Genomic DNA, 12,561 nt, shown 5'->3' with positions numbered 1-12,561 from the left:
TAATGCTCCTGATCAAAGTCTTTTAATATTTAGTATCTGCCAACATAACCCAATCTAATATTTGTCTTTGTTTATTATTTTCTTCATATTACAGCTTTGCAGCTTATTGAGGCTACAATAGCATTCCATCCAAATACAGGCTCATGCGGTTAAGCTATTTAAATCAGTCTGACAGCAGAACAGCTCTGCTTTAAGAAGATCCAACCTACATCTCAGGCTTTCTTTGACAGTTTCCTATAATATTGCTGTAGTATTTTGTAAAATTTCAGTGTGGCTCTGCTGTGTTAGAAAGCTTTGGACAGGAGTCAGACAGCTTTTCTTCATCCCAAGTGTGAACTAAAATGTGAAGTCAACCAACAATTGCACCCGAGAGCTCTGGTTCACCTGGAAAATGCTGCTGAAAGAGACGCCACACAAAAAAGACACAAAAATAAAGAAGAAAACAGCTAAAATGAGACTCATCAAAAATAAAAACAATCAAGACTACAACAAACAGAAGCAAAAAAAAAACAAGAGACTGAAATGACTATAAAGATACAAAACAACCACAAAAAGATGCAAAAATGACTAAAAGGAGACTTAGAATGGCAAAAGAGAGACCAAAAACAAGTACAAAGACATGACATGGCAGTTGTAGCCTGGGTGTCTTCCTTCTATGTAGGAGATGGGGAGCCTTTTACATTCTGCTCAGGGGCCCATTGTCTCATAATCCACCCATGTTAAAAAGCAAGAGAAAATGCCATTAAACACAAGTGAGCCCAATGTCAAACGTAGACGTAGTGGCTCATTTGATCAAACGCAAAGTCCGAGCCACAAGGGACTGAATTACGACTGCCATTCTCGGGGCTTTGAGCTCCGAGGCTGATCCCATGTCAAGGGGAAGCCAGGGGAGACTTCCACGTGTCGGCTTAGACGGGGAAAATAGAGAAAGGCTACCGGGTCTGCGTCTGAACTCTACCTGAACTCCAAATAACTTTCCCTGTAGTCATTTAAAGTAAATGTGGGGGGTGGAGACAACAGAGGGAATAGATGAGGGAAGAGTGGCAGGGAAGGGTGAACAATTGTGCATCATTCCAAAAAGACTGAGGTATGGAGTAGAGGACAAGTAGAGGACAAGTAAGAGGGATGGGGACTGAAAGACAGATGCCGAGGGAGGAAAGAGCACAAAAAGCCTTCCATGAAATATTCCTCACACTCTCTTTCTTGCTCGCCATGACCCTCTATAATTCAAGATTTTGGCATAAAAGTGCAACTCAACAAGTCTCCTCTCCTCAGCCACAAGCTCTGTGCGCTCTATTGATCCACCGTATCCAACACATATGGATTTCTACATGCGCTCATATGATTTCTCACTTGCACTATTATTATTATTATGTATTGATTCAACCAACTCATTATGAATAATCGAAGCCAACTAAATGATTTCACCTGTGACCCTTAAGTGTCGTTCTTAAGAGGAAAGTGAAGCAGGTCAAACTGGGGAAAGTGCAAACTGATAGAAGCAATGGTTGGGACTGGAAGGTCGATGGGTCAAAACCCTGAATGAGTTGGGAAATACCGAAATAGTTGTTGTTGACAGAAAATAAGTAATGCTCCCAACTTTTTCGACATGTAGGCATAGACAGAGACGCTTTGGAAAGTGACTACGACTTATGACGCCTCATTTTGGTAGCTTTTGCCATCTTTCTTGATCTGAGATATGGACACACTGTGACAAAGGTGAGTCCCTGCGGGAACTATGTAGCAAGATGGAAAGGAAAGGTGTGAAGGGTTCAGGTGTTGAAACCGGAGTTGGCTACTGTCATAGACCTGAAACTATCGTTTGCCCTCTTATTAACATTAACGTGGATTTAACAATATACATAATCCAGGGTTTTGCAGAATTGGAGATATAAGACAACCATGGAAGTTATAAAACAAGCAAAGGTTGTATCAGGTTATCCACATTAGCTTTAGAGCTAAAACTAAATGTTAAGCACCTAAAGTGTTACTAGTGAACCACTACAGAAAGTACAATGGAAGGTGAACCAGCTCACTCTAAACAGTCACTGTAAACGGTGGGAGATTTATACTACGGATAATTTGAGTAATAATGTTACTGTTCATTTTCAATCCTTTTTCCAAATAAGTTGAGCTCACCAGGAGGTATGTTTATGATTGTGTGTTCCCAGATCTTGGCAACAGACCCTTTTGATAGCAGATAATTTGATTTGTCGAAGCAGGAAAAGAGCAGGTGGAATTAATCACATTAATGATGGCTGAATTCCATTTAGCAGAGGCAGGTCCAGGGCTATGGTAATGTGCATGCTCAGTCACTAACACCTGTGACTGGGACACTTAAAAAGGAGCCGTTGTTAATGTTACCATTTACACCTGTACTTCCTGCTCACTACCTGCTTTGAGAAGTTAGAATATCTGCTGTGAAAACAAGTTTTTCTTGTGTGATTTAAGGTGAACGAGCACACAGAAACTTTTACCTTCTAGACGATATATGTGAAAACAGTCTTCTGGAGTCAAACTCACAGCACAGCAGTAAAGGTCCAACATCCCAGTAAAGTAAGCAAAGTTCATTTTTAATTGGAGGGGGATTTAAAGTTTTAACCCCAACTGCTGCAACTGAGTGAGATACGCAACTGAAAGACAATATGGTACTGAGCCTGGATGAGTAAAATAAGATAATAAACAAAGGCGCTGATGAAGCCCAAAGTCCTGATCACATTTTCATCTCATCTCAAAATAAATATTGCAAAAAAGCATCCCTACTGTTGAGTCTGACTCCCCTCTGTCAAGATAGACATTTCATATGAGCCTCCTTCCATCTCCCTTCTCCCTACAACACCCCCAACCACCCACTCATCCACTTACAGCACCAACCCGCCCACGCCTTGCCCCCCCATCCTCTTAGTAAGCTTGGACATGCTTCCCAGCCCGCTGCCCACACATTTCTCAGCTCCTCTTCATTTTGGACACTCATACATTTATGGAGTGATTCGGTGCAGTTCTCCCTCCAAGGCATCCAGGATTACTGCACATACTGAGCTGTGGCGAGCAGAGGGGGGGTTTGGGGTGTGGAGGTCGTGGGGAGGGGAGGGGCGGTCAGTCGAAAGAGGGGAGGAAAGGGGGATCTTCAAGTGAGGGATAAAAAGACAAATGGAACCAGCGGTGGAGTGGTTTCCAAAAAATGAAAGAAAAATGATAAGAGAGAAGAATCAAGATTGTTTTTGGCCAATACAGAAGCACTTTATTGGTCCCATAGAGTGGTGTGTGTGTGTGTGTGTGTGTGTGTGTGTGTGTGTGTGAAGGTGCATAGATGTTCCTATAGTATGTGTGTGGTTGCGCGTGTGTGTGTGGGTGAGCCTTTTTTGAAATGTCACCAGTAATTTAAGGCCCTCTTTTGGTGCAACACCCACTTTTCTCTTGTGATAAAACACTGTCTATATCACCTGTGAGCCTGTGGTCTTTCCATGTGTGCACGTGTGTGTGTGTGTGTGTGTGTGGGAGAGGGTGTGTGCGCTGTGCACTAATTAGCACCTAAACACACAGGAGAGTGCTGAAGCCAGACAGCAGATAAATCAGACAAGGCTATAAGATCGTAACACACTAACAGAAGATATCAGCTGCACTGCAGCTTTAACACACTTGATAAATTGACAATACATTGGTAAGCTATAAGCAGCTGGCTCCTTTCCCAATTCCAAAGCATTGGATTGTGAGGACAATTTGTGTTTGCACTGCAGCTTTCTTTGTCCCGACTACAAAGATGCAATAAGTAATGAGACATGCACAAGGAAGGGTTTTTTTTTTCCACATTCATTTGCTAATACATGCCCATTGCATTTCTATATGTTTCCCTCCAATTACCAGCATTACTCAAAGTCAGAGCCTCTCCCAGCACATTTTTCATCTTTCACTTTCCTCACTCTCATCCATTAATTTGAATATCCCAACCCCGACCGAGCAGTTCCAGGCAAACACAACGTTGGCGGCGGCGGAAACCAAACCAGCGTGCTCCCTGATGTGTGTTGTTCCTCTTTTCTCTCTCTCTCTCTCTCTTTGTGTGTCTGCTGCTATAATCACTACAGGCACGAAGGAGACGGATCCCGGCAGTACAGTATGGTCTGGCACTGGTGTGTCCCCGCCCCAGGGGAGTCTGGGAGAATGAGTCCCACTGGAGGTTTGTTTAAATGCTAGAGGGAGTGTTTGCCCCGGACTAGCCTCTCTCGCACTAATGGATATGTCTGTGTTATTGATAGTGGGTCTACAGGAAAAAATATGTATAAGCTTTTTTATGCATTCATTATGCTGTGACCATATAGGGTGACATCTTATTGCCCTTGCAGGTGAGATCACAGTACTGTGGCATAAAAGAGATGTGGAATTCTGATCTGCGTTAAAGCTGCTCTAAGTAAGTTTATGAAAAATAAACCCATCATTTCAGCTTCAAGAAAGTTTCACTTTATCTCTAAGACTGACCACTTTGAATATGACTCATAGCACTGATAGGAAATAATGGCTGATTATTAGGTCACTCTGCAGTTGCCCTCAGCTCTACAGAGCTTTTAGCATCCTTCAGCTCATTGTTTTGGTTTCACTGTTCTGGTTTAGCGTCACTGCTCTCATCTGTGTGTGCAGCAGCAGCTGCTTACAGCAAAACTCAAGTCAAAGGCAGACAAGCAAAGTCCCAGCCGCTGGCTGATGGAAACAGTTGAGCATTTAGCAGCTAAAGAGCCAGATGTTTCCTTCAGGAGTTGGTAGAGACCTAAACCGAGGGAAGGGGCAATTTAATTTTGGTCTTAAATTCACCAAGTGGTCAGAAACACAACTACAAATGAATGCTAATGTTACGCTGTGTCTGTCAATAAACACCTTTAACAAACTTTATCAGGTCAGTGTTGTGTTCACAGCTTGTTGTGCTGCCCCGAAGTGGCCAAAAAAACAATCAATGAATACAGGTTTAAGTTTACTGAAGTCACATTTGATTACTTCTGGACACTGGAGATTAAACAGTTAGTTGCAATTTAGGGCATCTAACATCTACCAGAAATCTACAGGTCTTGTGGTGTGTTCATGCACTGGGGGGGGGGGGACTCCTGTTATTTGGCCTATCGAGACAGTGCTGCATTCATGTGCTATGTTTCAGGACTCACTGGACAAACTGTAAGAAAACATGAATGTAAAGGCCGTAGCAGAAAATGACATGAAAGCACAGATGTGTGAATGTACAGAGCATTAAAGTAGCAAAACCATGTAAAGGCAATGTGTTTACACTTCCAGTTAAAAGCTGGAGCTGAAGTGTCCTTTAACATGTGTTTTAGTGACACATTGCTTCTCGCTCATGTTGTCAGACTGTTTGTTTCCTCACATGGCAGCTGTAAATGCACGCCTCCTCGTACTGTACCTGACATTTGCGTTGAACAGCCTTTATCTCTATGTCTGTATAGTTCAAACTGCTTTCATCTCTCCAGTTTCATTGTGGTAATAGGCAAGATAAAAAGAACACAATGAGAGAGGGGGGGGCATGGAGAGAGAAAGAGAGAGAGAGAGAAAGTAAAAGAGAACATCCTGTAAGTGAGAGTTTACCCACGAACAATGCTGTCTGCTTTCAGCTGAGGCTGTCTGCAGGAGACATTATGTCATGCTTTACGCCTGCCAAGGCGAGAAACTGTTGTAGTCAATATCTTGGATCTCGCTCTCCTTTTCTCTCTCTCTCTCTCTCTCTCTCTCTCTCTCTCTCGCTGAGAGTGAAGAACCTGAGGACTCGTGGATGTAGTTGCGGGCTCTTCTCTAACACAATACGCATTCACATGGACCTCCTCAGCGGCAGCTCCCGATCGCTGCTGGCAAGGTTAGCTCTGTTTATGAAACCATCAATTACACATATTTAATTTAGTAAGAGAAGAAACGCCGCCACACTGACTGAATCCAGACCGAGTGTCCCCCTGAGCACTGGGATAAATAGAGCAAGGGAAGAGGAGGAGGAGGAGAGAGAGAGAGCGGCGGAGTGAGAGAGATAGAAAGAGAGGGAGACAGACTTCATTAATTCTGTCGTCCATCTAATTGGAGCCCTGTTGGACCCTACAGCTAAAATGAAGTCCGAAACGAGTTCTAATGAGAAAAAAGACGTGAAGGGGAAAAAAGTTGGAGCTACTCATATCTAGAGAACAACCTTGGGCAAAATCAAGACTTCATGTACAATACAGACCCTTGGGATGCCCCCAACTCCCTCAGCTGGACGCTGATTAAAATTGGATGGTATTCATTCTAAATAATGAGACTAGAGGCCTACCTGAACGTCCTAATCTGACAAACTGATGTTGTGAAGCAGAAATTCACCATCAGGCTGCAATTTGCATTAAAAGTCTGAAAGCAGAAAATGTTGTGCCCTTCAGCACAGGATATTATGCTCAACATATTTTTATATTTTCACACACTGTACTTACTCAAAGTTGTAGATACTTCTGCTCTGTTGAAGTCTCCTGAAGCGAGAAACTTGGGAGGCAGCTGTATGGGTCTCCATCTGACACTCTGACCTTCCTGTGGAGGAGAGCAAGACTTCACTTTATGAGAACAAACTAGAGACACATTTCACAATATGACATATAGTTGCAGATGTATTCTGGAATCATTGTTACCTAAGAGGAATGTACGCAAACGATAGACCAAAAAACATGCATTTTTGGGTAATTACATCCCCCTGGATGCGTATCAGAGCTCCACCCTAAACTCCCAGCCATAACAAATGTGGCATCATAGGCGACTCTGGTTATAATGGCATCAGTGCATCAAGTCTTTGCCTTTCATTATGGCAGTGATCAAAACCAAAAGCCCGACCGCAAATTAGAGGAAACTGAGCCGAACAAGGAAAACAAGCACTGCCAAATAAACAAGAGAACTGTGTGAAGGAGAGGAGTGGATGTTAAAGTAGAACAGAGTGGAGCTGAAGTTTGTTGTAGAGCACAGTAGAATAGAAAAGAGTAGAGTAGCAGAGTGTACATGAGTCTGAGTGGAGAGGAGAGCAGTAAAGTACAGCAGAGTAATGTGGTGAAGTAGTTATGGTATGGTATGGTATGGTACGGTATGGTATGGTGTGGTGTGGTGTGGTATGGTATGGTACGGTGTGGTATGGTGTGGTATGGTATGGTATGGTATGGTATGGTATGGTATGGTATGGTATGGATTGGTATGGTACGGTACGGTACGGTACGGTACGGTATGGTATGGTATGGTATGGTATGGATTGGTACGGTACGGTACGGTACGGTACGGTACGATACGATACGATACGGTACGGTACGGTATGGTATGGTATGGTATGGATTGGTACGGTACGGTACGGTACGGTACGGTATGGTATGGTATGGATTGGTACGGTACGGTACGGTATGGTACGGTATGGTACGGTATGGTATGGTATGGATTGGTACGGTACGGTACGGTACGGTACGGTACGGTACGGTACGGTATGGATTGGTACGGTACGGTACGGTACGGTACGGTACGGTGTGGTGTGGTGTGGTGTGGTGTGGTGTGGTGTGGTACGGTATGGTACGGTACGGTACGGTACGGTACGGTACGGTACGGTATGGTACGGTATGGTACGGTACGGTACGGTACGGTACGGTATGGTATGGTATGGTATGGTGTGGTGTGGTATGGTATGGCATGGTGTGGTATGGTGTGGTAATGAGGACTTGAGCAAAGAAGAGTAAAGTTAAGTGGAGTACAGATGAAGCACAGTACAGTGTGGATAGAGTAGAGCTGAATACAGTAGAGGAGTTTAGTATAGAGGAGGAAAGAATGGGGATGAGTAGAGAAAAGTAGAGCAGGAGTAAGATAAGGGTCAGAAAGTAGTGAGCGAGGAGTAGAGAGCTGAGAGTAGAATAGAGTAGAGTAGAGTAGAGTAGAGTAGAGCAGAGTAGAGTAGAGCAGAGTAGAGTAGAGTAGAACAGAGTAGAGTAGAGTAGAACAGAGTAGAGTAGAGTAGAGTAGAGTAGAGTAGAGTAGAGTAGAGTAGAGTAGAGCAGAGTAGAGTAGAGTAGAACAGAGTAGAGTAGAACAGAGTAGAGTAGAGTAGAACAGAGTAGAGTAGAGTAGAGTAGAGTAGAGTAGAGTAGAGCAGAGTAGAGTAGAGCAGAGTAGAACAAAGTAGAGTAGAGTAGAGTAGAGCAGAGCAGAGTAGAGCAGAGTAGAGTAGAACAGAGTAGAGTAGAGCAGAGTAGAACAAAGTAGAGTAGAGTAGAGTAGAGCAGAGCAGAGTAGAGTAGAGCAGAGCAGAGTAGAACAGAGTAGAGTAGAGTAGAGTAGAGTAGAGTAGAGTAGAGTAGAGTAGAGTAGAGTAGAGTAGAGCAGAGTAGAGTAGAGTAGAACAGAGTAGAGTAGAACAGAGTAGAGTAGAGTAGAACAGAGTAGAGTAGAGTAGAGTAGAGTAGAGTAGAGCAGAGTAGAGTAGAGCAGAGTAGAACAAAGTAGAGTAGAGTAGAGTAGAGCAGAGCAGAGTAGAGCAGAGTAGAGTAGAACAGAGTAGAGTAGAGCAGAGTAGAACAAAGTAGAGTAGAGTAGAGTAGAGCAGAGCAGAGTAGAGTAGAGCAGAGCAGAGTAGAACAGAGTAGAGTAGAGTAGAGTAGAACAGAGTAGAGTAGAACAAAGTAGAGTAGAGTAGAGTAGAGCAGAGCAGAGTAGAGTAGAACAAAGTAGAGTAGAGTAGAGTAGAGCAGAGCAGAGTAGAGCAGAGTAGAGTAGAACAGAGTAGAGTAGAGTAGAGTAGAGTAGAACAGAGTAGAGTAGAACAAAGTAGAGTAGAGTAGAGTAGAGCAGAGCAGAGTAGAGTAGAGCAGAGCAGAGTAGAACAGAGTAGAGTAGAGTAGAACAGAGTAGAGTAGAACAAAGTAGAGTAGAGTAGAGTAGAGCAGAGCAGAGTAGAGCAGAGTAGAACAAAGTAGAGTAGAGTAGAGTAGAGCAGAGTAGAGTAGAGTAGAGCAGAGCAGAGTAGAACAGAGTAGAGTAGAGTAGAGTAGAACAGAGTAGAGTAGAACAAAGTAGAGTAGAGTAGAGTAGAGCAGAGCAGAGCAGAGTAGAGTAGAGCAGAGTAGAACAAAGTAGAGTAGAGTAGAGCAGAGCAGAGCAGAGTAGAGTAGAGTAGAGTAGAGCAGAGCAGAGTAGAGTAGAGCAGAGTAGAGTAGAACAGAGTAGAGTAGAGCAGAGTAGAACAAAGTAGAGTAGAGTAGAGTAGAGTAGAGCAGAGCAGAGCAGAGCAGAGCAGAGCAGAGTAGAGCAGAGCAGAGCAGAGTAGAGTAGAGTAGAGTAGAGTAGAACAGAGTAGAGTAGAGTAGAGCAGAGCAGAGTAGAGTAGAGTAGAGTAGAGTAGAACAGAGTAGAGTAGAGCAGAGCAGAGCAGAGTAGAGTAGAGTAGAGTAGAGTAGAACAGAGTAGAGTAGAGTAGAGCAGAGCAGAGCAGAGCAGAGCAGAGTAGAGTAGAGTAGAGTAGAGTAGAGTAGAGTAGAGTAAAGTAGAGTAGAGTAGAGTAGAGTAGAGTAGAGTGCACAGTTTCCAGTGAGGTGCAGTGCAGCAGGTCACAGTACAGCAGACACCAGCAGCAGGCTGTGTTCTCACAGCTCTGTGTCTGTGTGTAAACCTCCTGTACAGGATGTTCACTTCATTTGTTTGTGTGATGTGACGCAGGGTGGAGTGAGCTCTGGCTTCTGCTGACTGTCAGCATGTTATCGGCACACTGGGAACCGTCGTCCGCACCGAACAGCCAAACCTGAGCTCTCCGAGTGAAAATGATTAGTCTAATCGAATTCATCGGCGAGTGTTGCCTCATCTCCATCTCCAGCCCCATTCACAGAAACACACACACGGCGTCCTGTTCTGAGCGTCTCCTTCCCAGGAAAAGACACACTGTTCAGTGGCATTCCTACAGCAATCCAATTAGGTTTGATTTCAATTCAATTACTGGCCTGTTAGGGGAGTAGAGTGGAGATCCATTGAATGAACTTTACTTGGAAATTCCATTACTACTGAGAAAGTCATTCAAGTCCATAATGTGGATGGGAATAGGGTAGTGGAAGAGAAAAAGGCTGATATTAACCTTCACTATTTCTCTTGGAATGAAGTGGAGTAGTAACCGTCTGCTGTCTGCCGCAGTGGCGCTTCTAGTCAAACGGGGAAATTATAAAGGCTCCGGTTTAACAGAAAACTGCAGAGCCTCACACAGGAAGACATCTGCTGCATGTGAGACCACAAACAGCAAACTGTCAACAACTATCTACCCCCACAACCTCCCTCACTGTGTGCCTGCTTGTGTGTGCGCATGTGGAGCTCTGCACATGTGCGTGCAGCCCTTGTGACTGCAAGAACAACAGATAAGCGTTAACGCATCTCGGTGGCAGCGTGTGCAACCATAAATTACTACCTCCTGAAGATAAGAAGCCGCTATCGCTTCACGCCCGCTGCAAAAAATGTCCATCGCAAAAAAAAGTTTTGTCTCATGTTTAGTATCAAACCTTATTTTTTATGTAAAGAATATTGTTTCCTCATAATTGCCTGGGACATTTCCAGTAAAGAACTTATCGATTTGGCACTAATCACAGGTAAAATAAAGTCAAAGTGTTTTGAGTCGATAAGGAGAGGTTGATTTCCCTCAGAATGCCCATTCCTCATTCATTTGTTTAAATTTCATGTGCTGTACACTGACGAAAATACTTGCTGGATTACACAAGAAATTAAATGGAATGAATCAATTACAAATGAAGTAATTGATCCCATTCTATCTATAATTAGTGCCAAATTACACAGGAACTTCAGAGGAAATTATCAGGATATCATAAACATATTTATCCCTTATGGAGACAAATATGTGTCCAATGCAACTTTAGCCCATAATGGAATTTAAGGAAACTGTCAATTATCTTGGAAAAAAAAAAAAAAAGCAGAATAAGGTACAAATTTTGACAAATATGACGAATAGATTCAAGTTGAAAATCGAGAAACAGAAAGGAAAAGATGAGCACTAAAAGTCAACCCCCAACCAAATGGCATTGTTCAGTGGATATTTTTTGCAGTATGCAGTATGGTAATGTACTTTGAGCATAAAGGAAGTTCCCAGACAGAGCAGCAAACAGTTTCTGTCACAGATAAGAGGTGATGCAGATCTAAGACAATTGGCTGTTTATGGCACTGTATCTATATTCAGAGGGGGAACAATGACTTCACTTACTTTTTAATATCACGGTTTTAAAAAAAGAGAATATTGTTTCTGTGGCAAACAGTAGCTCCAAGTCTTTTCTTTATTCCCCCTGAATATGATCCTTTCTTCCTTTTCATCTCGTGCACAGACAAGGCCACACAAACCCCCTATTGAGAGCCCTTACATTTGAGTTTATCCATTATCCATATCCATCAGCATCAATCACTCACCCCGTAACTGCTCCCCCGTCCACAGCCATACACAGGCACAGGTACACACACACAAGCACCAAAACTCAGATACACTTCACTGCAGGCCAATAGACTATCAGTGTGGTTTTTACTGGCGTGTCTGAGGCGCTGACACCTCTGCGCTCGGTCTATTGATTTTGTTGTCTTATCCTAATGAGCCCTGCGTCATCCATCACTGCTCTGCTGGTAGCACTCAGACAGCCTGGATGGCTGGAAGGACTGAATTAAGAAGGGACAGGGACTATCACCTTGCCGCTAGGTATATATCAATGAGAAGTTTCCTGAATCCCATTTTTGAAAGGCATCAACAGTAATAAAAAAAACGGGTTGCACATCGGTTTGAGCTGTGTGATGTGAGGGTTTGGAATGGGATAAGTGCATTCTGACATGATTTCAGGCCCCTTAGCTGATGACTTTTGACCCCGCAGGCTCTTGCCTTTAACACTTGCTTTCTCGTGTCATGAAAGTGCTTTCAGGTTGTGCGTGTGTGTGTGTGTGTGCAGGTATGAGTGTGTATGTTGTCTAGGTGTTGACTGTAGTGATGATGGGGATGATAGAAGGCAGCTAGCACCCATTACTTACTTACACCTTTTGGGATACAGACTGGAGATGAAACACTTCCACACCCTGTAGCTCCTCTACTTCATCCATCTGTTCATCCACTCAGCCGTTATGGAGGTTGTCCCCCTGTTTTAAGTCATCTCTGTGACTCCAAATGGTGTTTTGATGTTGCTTCTCCACCCTGTGTTGAAGAAATGCTCAGCCTCAATCATCATTTGCGTTACTGAAGTAAACATGTTTTTTGTCTTAATGTTAATGTTTGAGTGAAATAAACGTCCCTGCACTGGTCAGTATTAATCATCCTTTAGAGTAGCTCTTCTATATGACTTTGCTGCCCTGTACATATCAGACACATTCAGTGAGGCTATCAAATCTTTATACTGCTTACACAGACTGCATTTGTGAGTTGGTGGGCTTGTCCACAGGGCGTGAGATGCCTCTGGTGCAGTAGTACAGAAGTTAGAGGGAAGCTGCATGCCTCAATCCCATCTGTTTGCTTGCAAACCTCTCGTTCACAGCTCACTGTCACTGGCTAGCCTTTGTGGTGAAGCGGGAAGCGACTGC

At 43.6% G+C, this 12,561-nt stretch overlaps 1 protein-coding gene across 1 annotated transcript in view; it reads right to left on the bottom strand.

Annotated features, from left to right (window-relative positions):
- nrsn1l (neurensin 1-like) overlaps positions 1 to 12,557 on the bottom strand; it is a 40,710-nt gene extending 28,153 nt beyond the window's left edge. The window contains exons 1-3 of the mRNA XM_070846468.1: positions 12,386 to 12,557; positions 12,019 to 12,178; positions 6,441 to 6,534 (exon numbers count right to left, since the gene is read on the bottom strand). The gene's annotated coding sequence lies outside the window, so the exon portion shown is untranslated. The remainder of the gene's footprint in view (positions 1 to 6,440; positions 6,535 to 12,018; positions 12,179 to 12,385) is intronic.
- Between the last annotated feature and the right edge of the window lie 4 nt (positions 12,558 to 12,561).

Source organism: Pempheris klunzingeri, chromosome 16 (genome assembly GCF_042242105.1).
Source record: "Pempheris klunzingeri isolate RE-2024b chromosome 16, fPemKlu1.hap1, whole genome shotgun sequence".
Taxonomy (NCBI): Eukaryota; Metazoa; Chordata; class Actinopteri; order Acropomatiformes; family Pempheridae; genus Pempheris; species Pempheris klunzingeri.
This window is presented reverse-complemented; position numbering and strand designations above follow the sequence as displayed.